This window comes from Cricetulus griseus (genome assembly GCF_003668045.3).
Source record: "Cricetulus griseus strain 17A/GY chromosome 1 unlocalized genomic scaffold, alternate assembly CriGri-PICRH-1.0 chr1_1, whole genome shotgun sequence".
Classification (NCBI taxonomy): domain Eukaryota; kingdom Metazoa; phylum Chordata; class Mammalia; order Rodentia; family Cricetidae; genus Cricetulus; species Cricetulus griseus.
In genome coordinates, this window is record NW_023276807.1 from 160,995,450 (window position 1) to 161,011,356 (window position 15,907).

Below are 15,907 nucleotides of genomic sequence, written 5' to 3' on the forward strand. Positions count from 1 at the left end.
CCTCAACCCAGGAATTGTGCAATTAGGTGTTACTTAATTTCCATGAGTGTGTAGGTTTTCTGTAATTCATGTTGTTGAATTCTAACTTTAAAGCATGGTGGTCTGATAAGATACAGGGGGTTATTTCAATTTTTTTGTACCTGTTGAGGTTTGCTTTATTGCCAAGTATGTGGTCAGTTTTAGAGAAGGTTCCATGTGGTGCTGAGAAGAAGGTAAATTGTTTTGTATTTGGATGGAATGTTCTATAGATACCTCTTAAGTCCAATTGCACCATAACTTCTATTAGTTCTTTTGTTTTTTTGTTAAGTTTCTGTCTGGTGTTCCTGTCCAGTGGTGAGAGTAGGGTATTGAAGTCTCCGACTAAAGTGTGTGCGGTTTTATGTGTGATTTGAGTTTTAGCAATGTTTCTTTTACAAACATGGGTGCCTTTGTAATGGGAAATGTACTCCTTTGTATGTTTATCTTATTGATTATTGAATAAACTACTGTTGGCCAATGAGACAGCAAGTTAGACAGAACTAGGAGTCAAAGATTATTCTGGGAAATGTAGTAGAGAAGTGGTGATCCAGTCAGGAAGTGACATAGCAAGGAGACTCATATTTAAGCAAAGGAAACAGGAAGTGTTTCCCCTTTCCCCTTCCTCCTCCAGCGGCACCATGTGAGCCACTGGCAAGAGAGGGTTCCAGCGAAAGGCATCCTCTATAAGATAAGTCTTATAAAATGTATAGATTTATGATAATTAAGACTGAGCTAACAGATCAGAATCCTAGTCATTGGCCAAGCAGCATCTGAACCTAATACAAGTTTCTGTGTATTCATTTGGGCCCTAACTCAGGCAGCAACAGGCGTAGAGCACACACGTGGCAGTGGAGCTCAGCGGCTTTTGGCGGGAAGATTTATTGCAACACCTTTGTATTTGGGGTATAAATGTTCAAAATTGAGACTTCACCCTGATGGATTTCTCCTGCGATGAGTAGGAAGTGGCCTCCCTCATCTCTTTTGATTGAATTTAGTTTAAAGTCCAATTTGTTGGATATTAGGATTGCTACCTGGGCTTGTTTCTTGGGTCCATTTGATTGGAAAATCTTTTCCCAACTTTTAATTCTTAGGTATGATCTGTCTTTGAAGTTGAGGTGTATTTCTGGTGTGCAGCAGAAGGATGGATTCTGTCTTCTTATCCATTCTGTCAATCTGTGTCTTTTTATAGGCGAGTTAAGACCATTAATGTTGACGGATATTAATTACCATTTATTGTTCATTCTTGTTTGGTTTTGATTTGGTGATGGTGGCAAAATTATGTATGGGATTCTATCCCTTTTTCCTTTTGGCTGTTGGTAAAGTGGGATTATCTATTGCCTATATTTTTCTGGTTGTAGTTAACTTCCTTGGGTTGCAGTTTTCCTTCCAGAACATTCTGTAGGGCTGGATTGGTAGATATGTATTGTTTGAATCTGGTTTTGTCATGGAATATCTTGTTTTCTCCATCTATATTGATTGAAAGCTTTTCAGGGTATAGTAGTCTGGGCTGGCATCCATGGTCTCTTGGTGTAGGGAGAATACCATCTATCCAGGACCTTCTGGCTTTCAGAGCTTCCATATAAAAGTCAGGTGTAATTTTGATAGATTTGCCTTTATATGCTACTTGACCTTTTTCCTTTGCTTCTCTTAATGTTTTCTCTTTATTCTGTATGTTTCGTTTTTATATTATTATGTGACAAAGAGACCTTTTTTTGGTTCAGTCTATTTGGTGTTCTGTAGGCTTCTTGTGTTTTCATTGGCATGTCTTTCTTTAGGTTGGGAAAGTTTTCTTCTATGATTTTGTTGAATATGTTTTCTGTGCCTTTGAGTTGGATTTCTTCACCTTCTTCTTATACCTATTATTCTTATGTTTGATCTTTTCATGGTATCCCAAATTTCCTGGATATTTTGTGTCAGGGATTTGTTGGACTTCAGATTTTCTTTGGTTGATGAGTCTATTTCCACTAGTGTGTCTTCAACTCCTGATATTCTGTCTTCCATCTCTTGTATTCTGTTGGTTATGCTTATGTCTGTACTTCCTGATCATTAACCCAGCTTTTCTATTTCCAGCATTCCCTCAGATTTTGCTTTCTTTATTGTCTCTGTTTCAGTTTTTAGATCTTGAACTCTTTCCTTGAGAGATTTGTTGATACCTTGCTTTTTTTGGTTTGGTTTTTTCTTCCATTTCTTTAAGGGATTTTCTCATGTCCTCTTTAAGGTTCTCTATCATTTTCATGAAGAGTTTTTTAAGGTTATTCTCTTCTGCTTCATTTGCACTGTGATGTTCAGGTCTTACTGGTGTTTGGTTCCTAGTCTCCGGTAGTGTCATATTTGGTTTTCTGTTGTTGAATGTGCTTTTACATTGTACTTTTCTCATCCTTTCTTCTGGTGAATGTAGCAGGAGTCTCTTCCTCTCCTGATGGGTATGGGACCAAGGTTCCCTTCTGGTAGATGCAAACAGATCCAATACTCTGATATCTGTCTTCTTCTCGTGGATGGAGATAGCACTGTTACTGGGGCCTTGGCAGTGTCCAGGTGTGTTGGATCCCACTGCTGAGTTCAGATCCGCTGAGAAGATCCCTGGTGTCAGATGTCTCTGAGCAGGGCTGCTGAACCAGAACCGGAATCAGCCCCTGGCCTACCTGGGCCTGTGGATGGAGGCAGAACTGCCCCATTATCTTTCAATGAGAGCAGATTACCCTGGTGTCCTAGGAGGACCCCATCTAATCAGTAAGGATATTAGGAGAAAGATCTGGGGTTTTCTCAGGAAGGAAAAATTTTGTCTCAAACTACAACATACCACTCCTTTTCTAGCTTCCATACTGCTGGGCTGCTTGCCCCACCAATTTGAGACTTGTCAACTCTACAGGAACATGAGCCAAGTACTTATAAAAGAGAGAGGATAACAAGAAGGAGACCTAGAGAGTGTGTATTCAAGAGAGGTGTGTGTGTGTGTCTGTGTGTGTGTGTGTGTGTGTGTGTGTGTGTGTGTGTGTGTGTGTATACATATAAATGATAGGTAGATTCAGATTACAGATCTCCATATATGAAATACATGTAACTAGAGTTTTCTGGGGTTTTGGATTTTGGAGTATTTGCATAGATATCATCAGCCGATCATCCTTAATCCAAAACTGAAATTATAAGAAAGGCAAGATCTGAAAGTATTTTTAAATATCTGTTGCTATTCAAAAAGTTTTAGATTTTGGAGAATCTTCATTTTTTTTAATTAAATATGCTCAGCCCCCCACCTCCATGCATGCATGTCCCTTTATTTTTTTCTAATTCTCTAGAAAAACCATAAGAACCCTAATTAATACAATGAACAACCATCTTGGATTGTATAAGGCATGGGTTATATGAGACATACCCAGACCAGAATACTCTAGGCAAACTGGCCTAAGTGTAGTGCCATCTGCAGCACATTGCCTAGTGAAAAAGAACAATAACAATATGCATATTTCCAGATTTTTTTCGGGATGATCTCTGGTACAAGTTATCCAGATAATTACAATTCAAAGAATCCTAACTTTGAACTACACTAGGGTGTGTGTGTGTACATGTGTTACACAGAGGACCCACACCTTAGGGAAGGTCAGTAAAATGTAAATAAGTACTTCTCCATTAATCAAGAGATAGTTAATAAGATCACATTTAGACTGGAAGAAACACAAGGCCCAGATCTGACATCTACGTTTGTTTTCTCATATATAAAACACATGTACATTAAACCACAAATGCTCATTTTTTAAAGCGGCAAATTAGAGGGATTAGATAAAATAATGAGTACAAACATGTGAGCTCAGTCATGGAGAGCCAAGGATTACATACACAATATGTATCTGGTGGTGTATCACACTAAATCAGAAAAATGTCTGAGGATCTGAGAACTGAAGGAATAAAGAATAGAGAACAGAAAAGGGGAATGGATTCAGGTTTGAAATTATTTATTCGTGCGTTTAATGACCCTACTGAACAGCTACTATGTATCAAATGCATTTCAAAGTTCTGAAACTGCCCTCAGAGTAATAGGGCTTCCACCAGAGGTTAGGCTATTCCTGGCAAATAGGTTAGATGGACTGAATTTATGGGAAAATGGAAATGAAAACGAAGCTGACAGAGTGGACTGATAAATGTTCTTGAACTTTGGAATGAGAAGGTCAGATGTTGGTCCCTGGGGAATCACTATGGATTCTTGTATAAGTGTGGAGTGAAAAGTCATCATAGCTATTCTAGTTCTATTTTTATGTGGGTAAAGAGCAACACAAGCAGTAACTCTAAACCAGCTCAAATGTCAGTATGTCACTGTGTTGAAAATTGAGAGAGAAGTGATAACTGTAGAGAAAGAAAAGACTGGACTTCTTGTTCACAGGATTTGGAAAATAAAAATCCCTACTCAGCCTGACTTTGAGCTGGGCTAGGCTCTGCATTCGGATATTACTCATAGATAAGGAATGCCATAAAACACCTGTGCTGGGTAATAAAACCCAACAGCATTGCCTCTACCCATCAATATTTAGTAGGACTTCTACCATGGCCTGGTAAGAGATACAACTAGACCCACCTCTCTGCAGAGTAGAGATAAAATAATTTCACTAAATATCAGCATTCCAGTGCTACCTAATCCTGTTTACAGGCCTATCATAAAGCCAGTAATAATACTTTGTACTTGTGAACAGCCTCACATTGAAAATCTCCAATGTTTTATAGGCTATAAATTCTCCCAACACCCTTCACGAGATAAAAAATAATTATGTCCTCCAATTAACAGGTAGACTAGAAACTAGCTTAGCTGAAGGCCACTGGGGTAAGACAGAGTCCACTTGTTCTGAGACCTTGAGCAAGGCTGATCCTGACTTGACAGCAAGGAGGGCAGCAGCCCTTAACTCTGGGCACTCTTCCTACTTCCCCTTTCTCTCTATTCCAACTTTTGGCAACTCTCCCAAGTTTCCTTTAAGGTGTTAACTGGTACCAGTTGATAATACTCAAGGTGTTAGCCTTCCCCAGGAATATCTCTGTTTTATTAGGGGACTTTTGAAGGTTGGATGGATGACAAGAGCCAAAGAAGGGAACTCTTTGGATCTCTGATGCAAAGATGGATCCTTTCCCTAATGCTCAAAGTATCCTGCCATGGGTCCCTGCACCCCTGCACCTTCCCTTCCTGGAGACCATCTCCTTTGAGAAAGGGAGGGAAGGTTTCTGACATTCTGTATATCTGTTCTTTGTACCCTCCCCTTGTACACAAATGAATTGTGTCCTGGCATTGTCTAGAAACAAGAGAAATCCTGCTACTGGTGAAATTTCTTTCACCATGCAGGACAGCTATTTTCCATGGTAATTTTAAGCCACCCAGAAAACTCTTAGTTGTCTCTGCCCTTTTATTGTGACTTGTATCTGATATCCTGAAATAATTTCAAGTAGGAAATCTCTCATACGTGATTCAAGAGAAAGGTTGGAGCTAACAACTTCAGGTCTGAAGATCTCTTCCTTATCTTTAGGACCTGCATCATGTTGATGATTTAAAGAAGAGTTTTGCATTATAAACAACCACTGAATTTAGAGAGAAAAATGCTGAATGCAGTATTAATTATCATATCCATGAAAGAGAAGTTGATTTCTTCTGAAGGAGACGTCAAATGGAATTTATTTCTGTTAAAAGAGAACCAATGTCTGCCATCGATATGAGACACAAAGTTACAGCCAGGAGAAAACAGAAGGAAAGATAAGGAAGTTCTCTCTTTGCATCTTCCTTTCCCTTGACATAATGGGAGGAAGTATCACCGACTTTGCCTTGGTGGCCTTTCAGCCACCCTTCAATAGTGATTTACCAAGCAGGCAGAAAGCTTTCTTGGCACATGGAGTGACTCTTCCCCGCAGGACGCTGGTTCCGAGGAGGGATATGAGTGTGTTCAGATGTCCATTCCTGCTGTTTCTAGCTCTCACATGTTTCTGCTCCACATCCTAACAGTCTGGAGTTGTACAGAAGACCTGCATGAAATAAGGGAAAGTTGAAGTTAGCTGATCAGACGGGGTTAATAATTCAGGTTGGATTCTATGCCTGGGTCTCCTTCCAGGGGGATTTGCATGAGAGTAGTTAAAACAAGAACAACCAAGACAGGACTTACATTTGTTGGAGTTAATGCTTGCCAGTAAATTTGAATTGACAAATCTGGAGTGTTAAAATTAAAAAATATATAGTGAACTAACTATAAAGGTCAGTACAATTCCCTTCATCTGCACTACTTTCAAAACATATATTTCAAAAAAATGTGTTGCATGTTGAACATAGAGAGTGGGATTATGGAAACAGAAGAACAGTTGCCCTTGGTCTTGTGACCTGTAGCGTGCAGAATTTATCAATTCCATTTCGTTGTAATTCCTCTCTGCTCACAGCCCATGGAGCTCCCCCAGCACTGTTCAGAGCTTCTTCCCTGTTTACAGCAATAGTTACCAGGATTGACAACATGGGTGCTTGAAATATTTATATAGCATTTATGCAATCACTCTTCATTGCCCAGTAAAAGAACTTGTTTGCAGGGGCTGGCTCCTTGCCAGAGTTACCTTGATCTTAATTTTATAAGGCAAGAATTAACCTCAGAGTTCAAAAATTGAAAAACAGGGTGGAGGAGTTGTTGGTAGATGATTATTTGTGGTCAAGGAAAGCTATTCCCTTTCCTGTGGGCAGATATCCAGGGGCAGTTTAAAATGACTTCCCTCAAGGAAGAAATGCCAGAGAAGACCTGGAAACTCAAAAGCAAAAGTAAAGAATAAAATAGTGTGTGGTGATGGTCTTTATCATTTCTATACTCCTGTCTATCCATGTATCAAAAACCATTGTCATCATACCTCAGCAATTTTAACTGATCTTGTGAAAGTTTTACTTGGGTCATCCGGGCAACTACACCTGAAGTCAAGGGTGAAAAGACAGAAGCTTCTGTGCTAATGAGATCATCTCTCCCAGTGACTCAGCAGCAGTTCTGGAGATTCAGTACCTTCCTCCATCCACTGCCCACTGCATTTATAGATGATGGTGTCGGTAAGGTGAAGAGAAGGGGAAAAGTCACAGTGTGGAGAAGGGTAAAGTGCAGAGCCTAAACAAGAGACCAGGGGGACTCATCCCGCCTGAGTGTTCCAAACACTCCCACCTGAGAGAAACCGCTGCGGAAATAAGAATGGGAACGGGCATCCAACGATGTGTGATGCAGTTGCCAGGTATAAAATATGGGTTATGGTATTCCTGTTTTGAAACGTGTTTCAGGAAATTATCGCCAAAGGACTGAGGTGAAAACAGAGAGAAGAGCTCTAAAAAGAAAGCAATTTTTAAAGAAAGTGTTTCTGAAGGTCAAGGATCATACTAAAAGAACTACTGTGCAGACAGAGACGTAAAGACAGGGGGAGACAGAGACAGAGACAGAACTACTACTGAAGGAAGGCCTTTAAGAATTCAAGGAGCCGGGCAGTGGTGGCCTTTAATCCCAGCACTTGGGTGCCAGAGGCAGGAGAATCTCTGTGAGTTCGAGGCCTCCCTGGTCTACAGAGCTACACAAAGAAACCCTATCTCGAAAAAAAAAAAATTAAAGGAAAAATTTTAGAAAAATGTAGCAGCTGAAGAGACTTCATGGAGACACTGGCTCATGGGGGCCAGTGAGCAGATCCTTAGTGCAGAGCCCACAGGCAGCACAGGGAAACTGTGCAAACATCTCCTGAGCCGTCCAGGCTCCTCAGTCAATGGAGCACAGAAGGAAAGCATTGGAGGTAGGTTCATGGTGTGTGTCTCTCTTAATATGACTCAGGGTTGACTGGAAACATTCCACTGATGGAAACAAACAATTAGTGAAAGTCAACTTTTATCTTGTTTTTGATGGATGTTGTGAAAAAATTCTGATAGCACTGTTATTGAGACTTAGAACATGTGGAATTCAGTTACATAAAGAAATCTACAGTCAAGTATGCTGTTCAGTTATAGAACCTTAGTGTGCATGTTGTTCCAATTTGTTAATTGAGAAGAATAATGAAATAGCATAGAAAGAGGTTTGTTGCCCTCATAATTTCTATTTTTAATTAACTAGAAAAATCAAAATACTATATGATTATAAAGATATAATCAACATACAGAAATATTCTACTCCCTAGGCAAAGAAAAAGTGTGAGTGGAAAGTATGTTCTAAAATGCTAATTTTGGTTTTGTTTGAGTCCTGTGACTATGGGTGATGCAAAAATATATAAAACACAGTTTATGCCCTCAAGGAACTGACTAATTCTTCTTTCTTATTATATTTGTTTAGTCATCTTTAATTTTCATGTCATTGAAACTTTAAGGAATGTTTTAATTGAAAACAAGTTGAGTGAATTTTATAAAAAGAGAAAGTAAACAAATGGTAAATCATATTATTTTGTTCTATGAAAATATAAAAATTATTTTAATTCAATGGATTTTCTAAGAAAACAAATGTATTTGGCAGATTTAATGTGACACCCATTCCACATTCAATTGAATTCAGCTCAGCAAATAACCCTGCAGAATTTATAAGTAATACTATAGAAGGCAACTCTATAGAAGGAACTCCATAGAAGGTGACATGAAGAAAATCTAGATAAATAATCCCTGCCTCTAAAGGTTTGGGATTAACAGAAATAAATGGAAGTAAAGATACAACCAGTTCTCCCCATACCCAAGACTGCCATCCATTCTCCTTGGATGTTTTTCAGAGGTTAAATATAAGATCTCTCATTTTATGCAAATTTTCCAGAAGGTGGAATATTGTCACTAAACAGGACTTAGCAGGCAAAGGTGAAGAATGGTCATTAGAAAGTGCCTATCAGGCCATCCTTGCCAAATGCTATGCTTGTTTGGAACATTTTTCTTCCAGAGACTTTTATATCTGTCTTTCGAATCATTCAAGTTTCCATTCCAATACTGTCCTCAGGAGGCTTTTCTTGACCTCAGTGTCACAGAAAGGTGCTCTACTCGCACACTGTTCTTGATCCTGCAACTCTGATTTATTATCTCCATGGTGTTTCTGTGAAGGTTTTTTTTATTTGTTAAAATTTCTCAACATTTTAGGACTCTAAGCTCGATGTGGGATGTCTAGAACAGTGTGTGTATGCTTCATACATAAGAGGTACTCAATGAAGATTTATGAACATATGGAGAGGAACGCCTGCCTCTGTCTCACCGTCTTCATGTCTTGATTCTAGACTTAAAAACACATAAACTTTCAGTGTGTTCCCAGCTGTATCACCAGCAGGTATTGACGTGTGGAATCTAGTGATACTGTGAAAATGATGAAAAGGCAGAGACTACAAAGGAGGACACTCCAAAGACAGAAAACCAGAGCTGGAGAGATGAATAAGAACATTTGATATTCTTCCAGAAGATCCAAACCCAAAGGAAAATGGAGGCTCTCTTATGGTCTCCTCAGGCACCCACACATGGCAAAAATTCAAACACACACACACACACAAATTTTTCTAAGTCATATTTTTAAAAGCAGAAACCAAGAGGGGAAAATGTCATATAAGACAGATTATATAGTTGCATGTTGATATTCGGTTGGGATCTTAGTTGGGGTTTCTAATGCTGTGAAGAGACACCATAAGCACAGCTACTCTTATAAAGAAAAGCATTTAATTGGGGGCTTCCTTACAGTTCAGAGGTTCAGTTTATTATCATCATGGCGGGACACAGTGCTGCTGTGCAGATAGATATGGTTCTGGAGAGGTCGCTGAGAGTTCTACAGCTTGCACAGGTAACAAGAAGTGATCTGAAGCACTGGTACCTTGAGTATAGATAAAGACCTCAAAGCCTGCCTACACAGTTACTCACTTCCTCTAGTAAGACCACACCTACTCCAAAATAGCCACACCTCCTAACAGTGCCTCTCCCTTTGGGGGGCATTTTCTTTCAAACCACCACATTATGTTTATTCCCATGAACCTTTGGCAAATTGTGTTTGCAAGTTCCAATGTGTCAATGCTGTGACTGAGAGGGGGATGAAGTTCATGTTAAACTTGGGCCAGAATGAGAGAGAAGTACATGCTACATCCCCACATTCCCGTGGCTAGAGGAGCCCACCAGAAAACAGGGGAGCAGATGTAAAGTCAGCAATAAGGTCCTGATATCCCTCACCGGTAGGGAGAGGGGTGTGTTTTATATTATTATTTATTATTATCATAACAAAATGAGTCTTGCTTTATAAAAGCAAACTAGCTGTGTAAAGAAAGTCTCCTGGATGCTATAAGACAAGTACTGAGTTCTGTGAAGATGGAAAGGAGTTAAGAACAGACAACACGTTGAAACAGATAACAGCTTCAGACGGATGAACTGCCATAGACAAATCAGGGAAAGGAAACAAAGTGGAGAGAGCTTGAAAGAGCCATCTACTATGGCTGCTGTATTTGAAGTGTGTGAGAAAAGAGGGAGAAATACTCAAAAATTGGATGGAAGGAGAATCTGAAAAGTTGGAGTAGAAGCTGAAGTGCTTGCTTTATTATTTTTTTAATGTAGTTGGTTATGTGCAGCTCCATGTTGCCTTTGGGAAAAACTTTATAGCAGGAATGGACTGTTTGGAGAGCAAGACCTAGTAGTTGGCTACTTGGATACCTCAGTAGTCAGTATTCTAAAATGGTTCCTAGTGATTTGTGGCCTTTAAAGGGGCTCTCTACTTGAGTAGGAAGAGGCCACAGATCTGAGAGCATTTCACTGAAATGGTTAGCTTACAGCATATGCCAAAGTTGACATTAAAAGATGGAGATTATCACTGGAGGGCCTGGCCTCAGGTAACCTCTTTAAAAGAATAGGGTTTGGGGGATTTGGATTTTATGTTTTTGTTTTTTTGTTTTGTTTTGTTTTGTTTTGTTTTGTTTTGTTGTTGCTGCTGCTGCTGCTGCTTTTGGGATTGGTATTTTTGGTTTTTGTTTGTTTGTTTTGTTTTGCTTGTTTTGTTTTTCCTGCAGAAAGAGATCAGAAGCATCACAGTAAACATGCAGGAAATTCTTCATTGCTGAGAATAGCAGAAACACCCAATGGCTTCCAGGAGCTAATAGTGCCCTGGTGAACAGCTAGGTAGATGAGACCCCAATCCCACAACTGGCAGAAATGGATAAGCTGGAAGACGATTCTTTTCTGGACCCCTCAAATAAAAACACCAAACAGGCCTCAATTTGACTATGAGACACTGGGCAGAGAACTCAGCTGAGCCCACCTGTACTTCAGACCTGGGGGATATTAAATGGACATTGTTAAAGCCTCTAAATTTGTAGTAATTGATTATGTAGCAGTAGAAATCAAGCAAGGTTGGAGAGAAAAAAAGCTAAGGGCCAAATCAGAGATTATAAAACTAATTTATTTAAAAATAAATCAGTAGCTCAATGAAAGAGGTTGCAATAAAAATAAATAAGGTGGATGGGAGGGGAGTACAAAGTGGATGCACTCTACAGCCATTTGATGATCTGAGAAAATTCAAATAAGGACTATGATGTAGAACCTGGGTGACTGAAAGAGTATTGAGGTCAGTCATAAAAGTTTGAAGGCAAGAATATTCTTGGAGGGTATAACTGATGAGTTTCATTTTTCCATATGCTAAATTCATGATTATCAACAGGTTATCAACACATTTACTAAAAGCAGGTGTTGAAACCCCATTGAGAAGTCAGAGTCAGCCATATCAGTTGTGGCTACCCTGATAGCTAAATGTGACTTAAGGGAGGAAACACTGGACAAGGGGAAAAGACAATCCCATAGTGCCTGGTCTCGGGCAGGTAGAGCTGGGGAAGGGCTGGCCCAGCTGGTGTCTTCCCTGGTCTCCTCCACAGTGCTGAGCAGGATACTGAGTGTCAAGGACTCAGACCCTCCCTGATCTTGGTTAACAGGGAGAAATATACACCAAGTCAGGAGACTTGTCAAAGCAGGATCTCGCTTTATTCCAACAGGCAGGAATTTACATAGGGCTAAGGTAGGGGATGGGAATCTTAGGATGGGGTAAGGTGACATGAGGAGTAAGGGCCAATAATATTTCACCAAGCTGGCAGGTAGCTAGGCAGGGGGCAGTCTTACATCAGGCCTTGCTGAGTAACCCCCATGTAGAGGTTACAGGCCTGTGACAGGTCGCCAAACTCTAGCCAGGCTCAGGAGATTACTCTGGGCCTCACATCCAAGCCTTTTTAGGCCCAATACCATGGAAATGGCCTCTCCCACCCAAAAGTAGAAATGCTTTTCCTTAGTATTGACTACGCTTTGTGGAGGTGATGTTCTTCTTCTGCCTTGAACATGCTGTCTAAAAATCTCCTAGAAAGTTCCTGCTCAACTTAAAAACTGTTCAAATGTCACCCTTTCCATGCAGTGTGTCTCCTGTGGTTCACAGGCAAAAAAAATCACTCATCAATCAAAATTACATTAGTATTTCCAAAGTTAATTAATAAGCTATTCCATGCCCCAGTAGACTATGTTTGCCCAGGAAGAGACCATATGTTATCAACTTCAAATTCTTGATTCTAAATTAATTGTCACAAATAGTCAAAATAGATACAAAATATTGACTAGAGAGATGAAACAAAGATGGGAGAAATAAAAACGAAGGGAACCAGAGCCCACAGCTGCAAATATATCATTGTATGACATTAACTTTACATGAATTTTTCCTGGGGCTGTGGGAGCAAATGCGTATTCACTCACTCCAAGGTACCAATAATAGACCAAAAACAAACAAACAAACAAACAAAAACAAAATAAAACAAAAATTCCATCCAAGTCCAGGTTTATGAATCAAAATGTTGTTTAATTGTGGTCACTTAGAGGACCAGGGGTAAGGGACTACCTACAAAAAGAGCATGAGCAATTTAACAGTGGTTTCACCACTAAAGAAGATCCCTTGCCCAAAAATCATTAACTACTTATATATCCACAGGGAGGGCTGTGGGGTCTCCTGTGCTTCCCAAACTCCTCAAAAGCACTCCTTCCCACCCACAGAGAAGTATTAGTGGGCCCAGTCTTGTGAAAATCTATGTGGATTATCACAACTGGCCTAATTTTAAAACACCTGTGGTCATGCCATTGTCAGTGCATAGTGTTCCACATATGTGAGCACTCGATAATGACTTTTGATGGAACAATTTTAGCACACGAATGTACATAGTGCCCAAGAATGCTAAAAGAAAAGTTATGCACAGTGCACATATACACATATAGATCTAGGATTTTGCAGCCAAAAGTTAAGTTCAGCTCAACAGACTCCACCAAAATTCAAATTTTGTCTTGCTGTGGTTTGCAACTTATGAGAAACCCTTTCTTTAACTCTTTGCATTTAGGAAAGAGAGGAGAACGTGTCCCTGGCTTGGAAGTTGGTTGTAACAGTAACACTAGTACATGTGGAATGTCCTATTATTGAAAATGAAAACAACTCATTTAATCTGACACAATAGAGAAATCAGATACAAGGCATTTGTACCAGTGATGTATTTAGCTCTGAAGTTACTCTTTGTGAAAAGCTGTGAAACCTCCATAAATCAAGAAATCCTAAACTGGAGGCTGGCCAAAATGAGCAAGCCTATGATCTAGTTATTTATTGTTTGAGGAGAGCAGGCATCAAAAGATACCAACATTCTGAAACAATTTAGATGACCAGATCTGAGATTCTGCGGCAGTGACAAGAGAAAACATTGTCCCATTTCTTGAAGCATCCCAGTGGCAACTGCAGGAGTACTGATGAGGGAACAGTTTGATTTAAAATCAACTGCCCAAGAGTTGCTTAAAAGATGGGGACAGGTGCCTTTGCTTGTCTTTGCTGGACACACTGCTCCTGGATTCCCCTGTTTTCTCTATGCTACTACATCTTTTTGGGAAACTGGCATAAATGACCTAAAATGGTTTAAGATTCAGATCCTCATAGTGTTGTCCACTTGGTTCAATGGTTTCTGCACTGGGATTCTATTCTATTCTTGGAGTTACAGCTGAAAGCCACTAATAGGGATAATTTCAGACATTTAACACTATATTCTCCTTGTTTTGAATCTAATAAGTGGTCTCTAAAATACAAGGATGTATTGTATATCCTGGCCACCATGCTACTTATTTTCTTTTCACCCTCCCTCCACTCCCCATCCCAAATCACCATCATTTGTAGCCCTTCCCTTCCTGGTTCCCTCCCTCCCCTCCCCTCCTCTGGCAGGGTCTTACTTAGTTTTGTGATGATGTAGACCAGGGTGGCTTTGAACTCATATATAGCTTTTGCAGGCTTCCAATGTGCATTCCCCCAAGTACTCAGCCTTCTGGGTCCTAGGATTATAACAGTGTGCTATTAGGCCCAAAGTAGAAAATACAAGCACAGAGAAGTGAAGGCTCATTCAGTTAGGAAGAAGCAAAGGCACAGAAGTTATGAAGTCATTTCCACAAATTATAAGAACTATATAAATTACAGGGCAACAAACTGCAGTGGAAATATGCACTATGTACTGGAGTTACAAGCATGAGGGAGCCAGGTCCTTGAAGATACTAAGAGAAAGAGGATGGACTTTTCACACTGAGGGCTCTGGCTGGATGAGACAGGACCTTAAGTTGCTGACAGGTCACAGGGACCACCTTAAACAGAAAAGCAAGAATTTTCTTCTCAGTTTGGCATTGCTTCAAGGCAGAGCATGAAGATGTGAGAAGATTTCACACAACTGAGACAGAACAGGAAGGGGAGGGAAAGCAAAGATTCACAGGGGAAATCAAAGAATAAGTTTCCAGTGCCTATTGAATTTTGCAATTAGGTTTTCATTATTAATCACAAAAGCTATTATGTTTTCGGTGCCAGGCGAAGATCACCCACATGATCTCCTTGAAGCCTCTCAACTACTCTTGAAGTATGTGTTATTATTTCTAGGGTTGTTCCTGGGGTGGCTAAGGGCAAAATTCAAACGACAGAACTGTAGGTTGAGAAATGACAGAGTGGGGAGAATACAGTCTGCATTTGGGATAAATTTGGGATAATTTAGGATGAAAGGGATTAAGTGTGTACTAAAGACTAGTCGTGTGCCAGTCACTGAGTAGGAATTGGTCTCTACTAAAAACTAGTGGTGTGTCAGTCACTGAGTAGGAATTGATCTCTACTAAAGACTAGTGGTGTGTCAGTCACTGAGTAGGAATTGATCTCTACTAAAGACTCGTGGTGTGTCAGTCACTGAGTAGGAATTGGGTCTCTACTAAAGACTAGTCATGTGCCAGTCACTGAGTACTGCTTTCTTAATATCATTCCAACAAAACTCTAAGAGGAATTTATTATTATTCACCAATAAAGGAGAAACTAGAATTTGAAGGCTCAGTGTGACTTATAAACCTGTTTCTTTTTCAATATATCCATGCTCCAGAGACAGGACAGCTATCTGTGAGGGTTACGAATCATAGTTCTGCTGCTGCTGGGAACTGTGGCAAGGACATTCCCAGTGATTGTTGGTTCAAGCTAGTTTAAATGTTATTTCCATTCTTTAAGAGTGTGGGGACCATAGTCTAGTCTCCCAGTCTTGTAGTCTGCAAAGTGGGCTTTGTGTTGAAGACTCTCTAAAAGTAATACCTACAGCCCATGATACATGCCTGTAATCCAATGCCATGGAGGCTGATGCAGTAAGAGTGTAATGTAAGTTCAAGGCCAACCTTGACTACACAGTAAAACCCTGTCTGGGGTGAAGGAAGACAGAAACTGCCTGGTATATGTTATCTGCAGCCAGACTACTGGCCAACAGTTTAATCTCTGTTTTACAGGGGAGGATATGTGAATAGCTGGGACATCAGAACTAGTTACATTCAAGTCAGCTCTGCACACCAGGTTCTTTTAGAATCTGGTGACTTGCTCTCTCATCAGTATTCCTCAGAAAACCATCGAGAGAGGGTCTGGAAGGGTGGGAGTGGACTTGT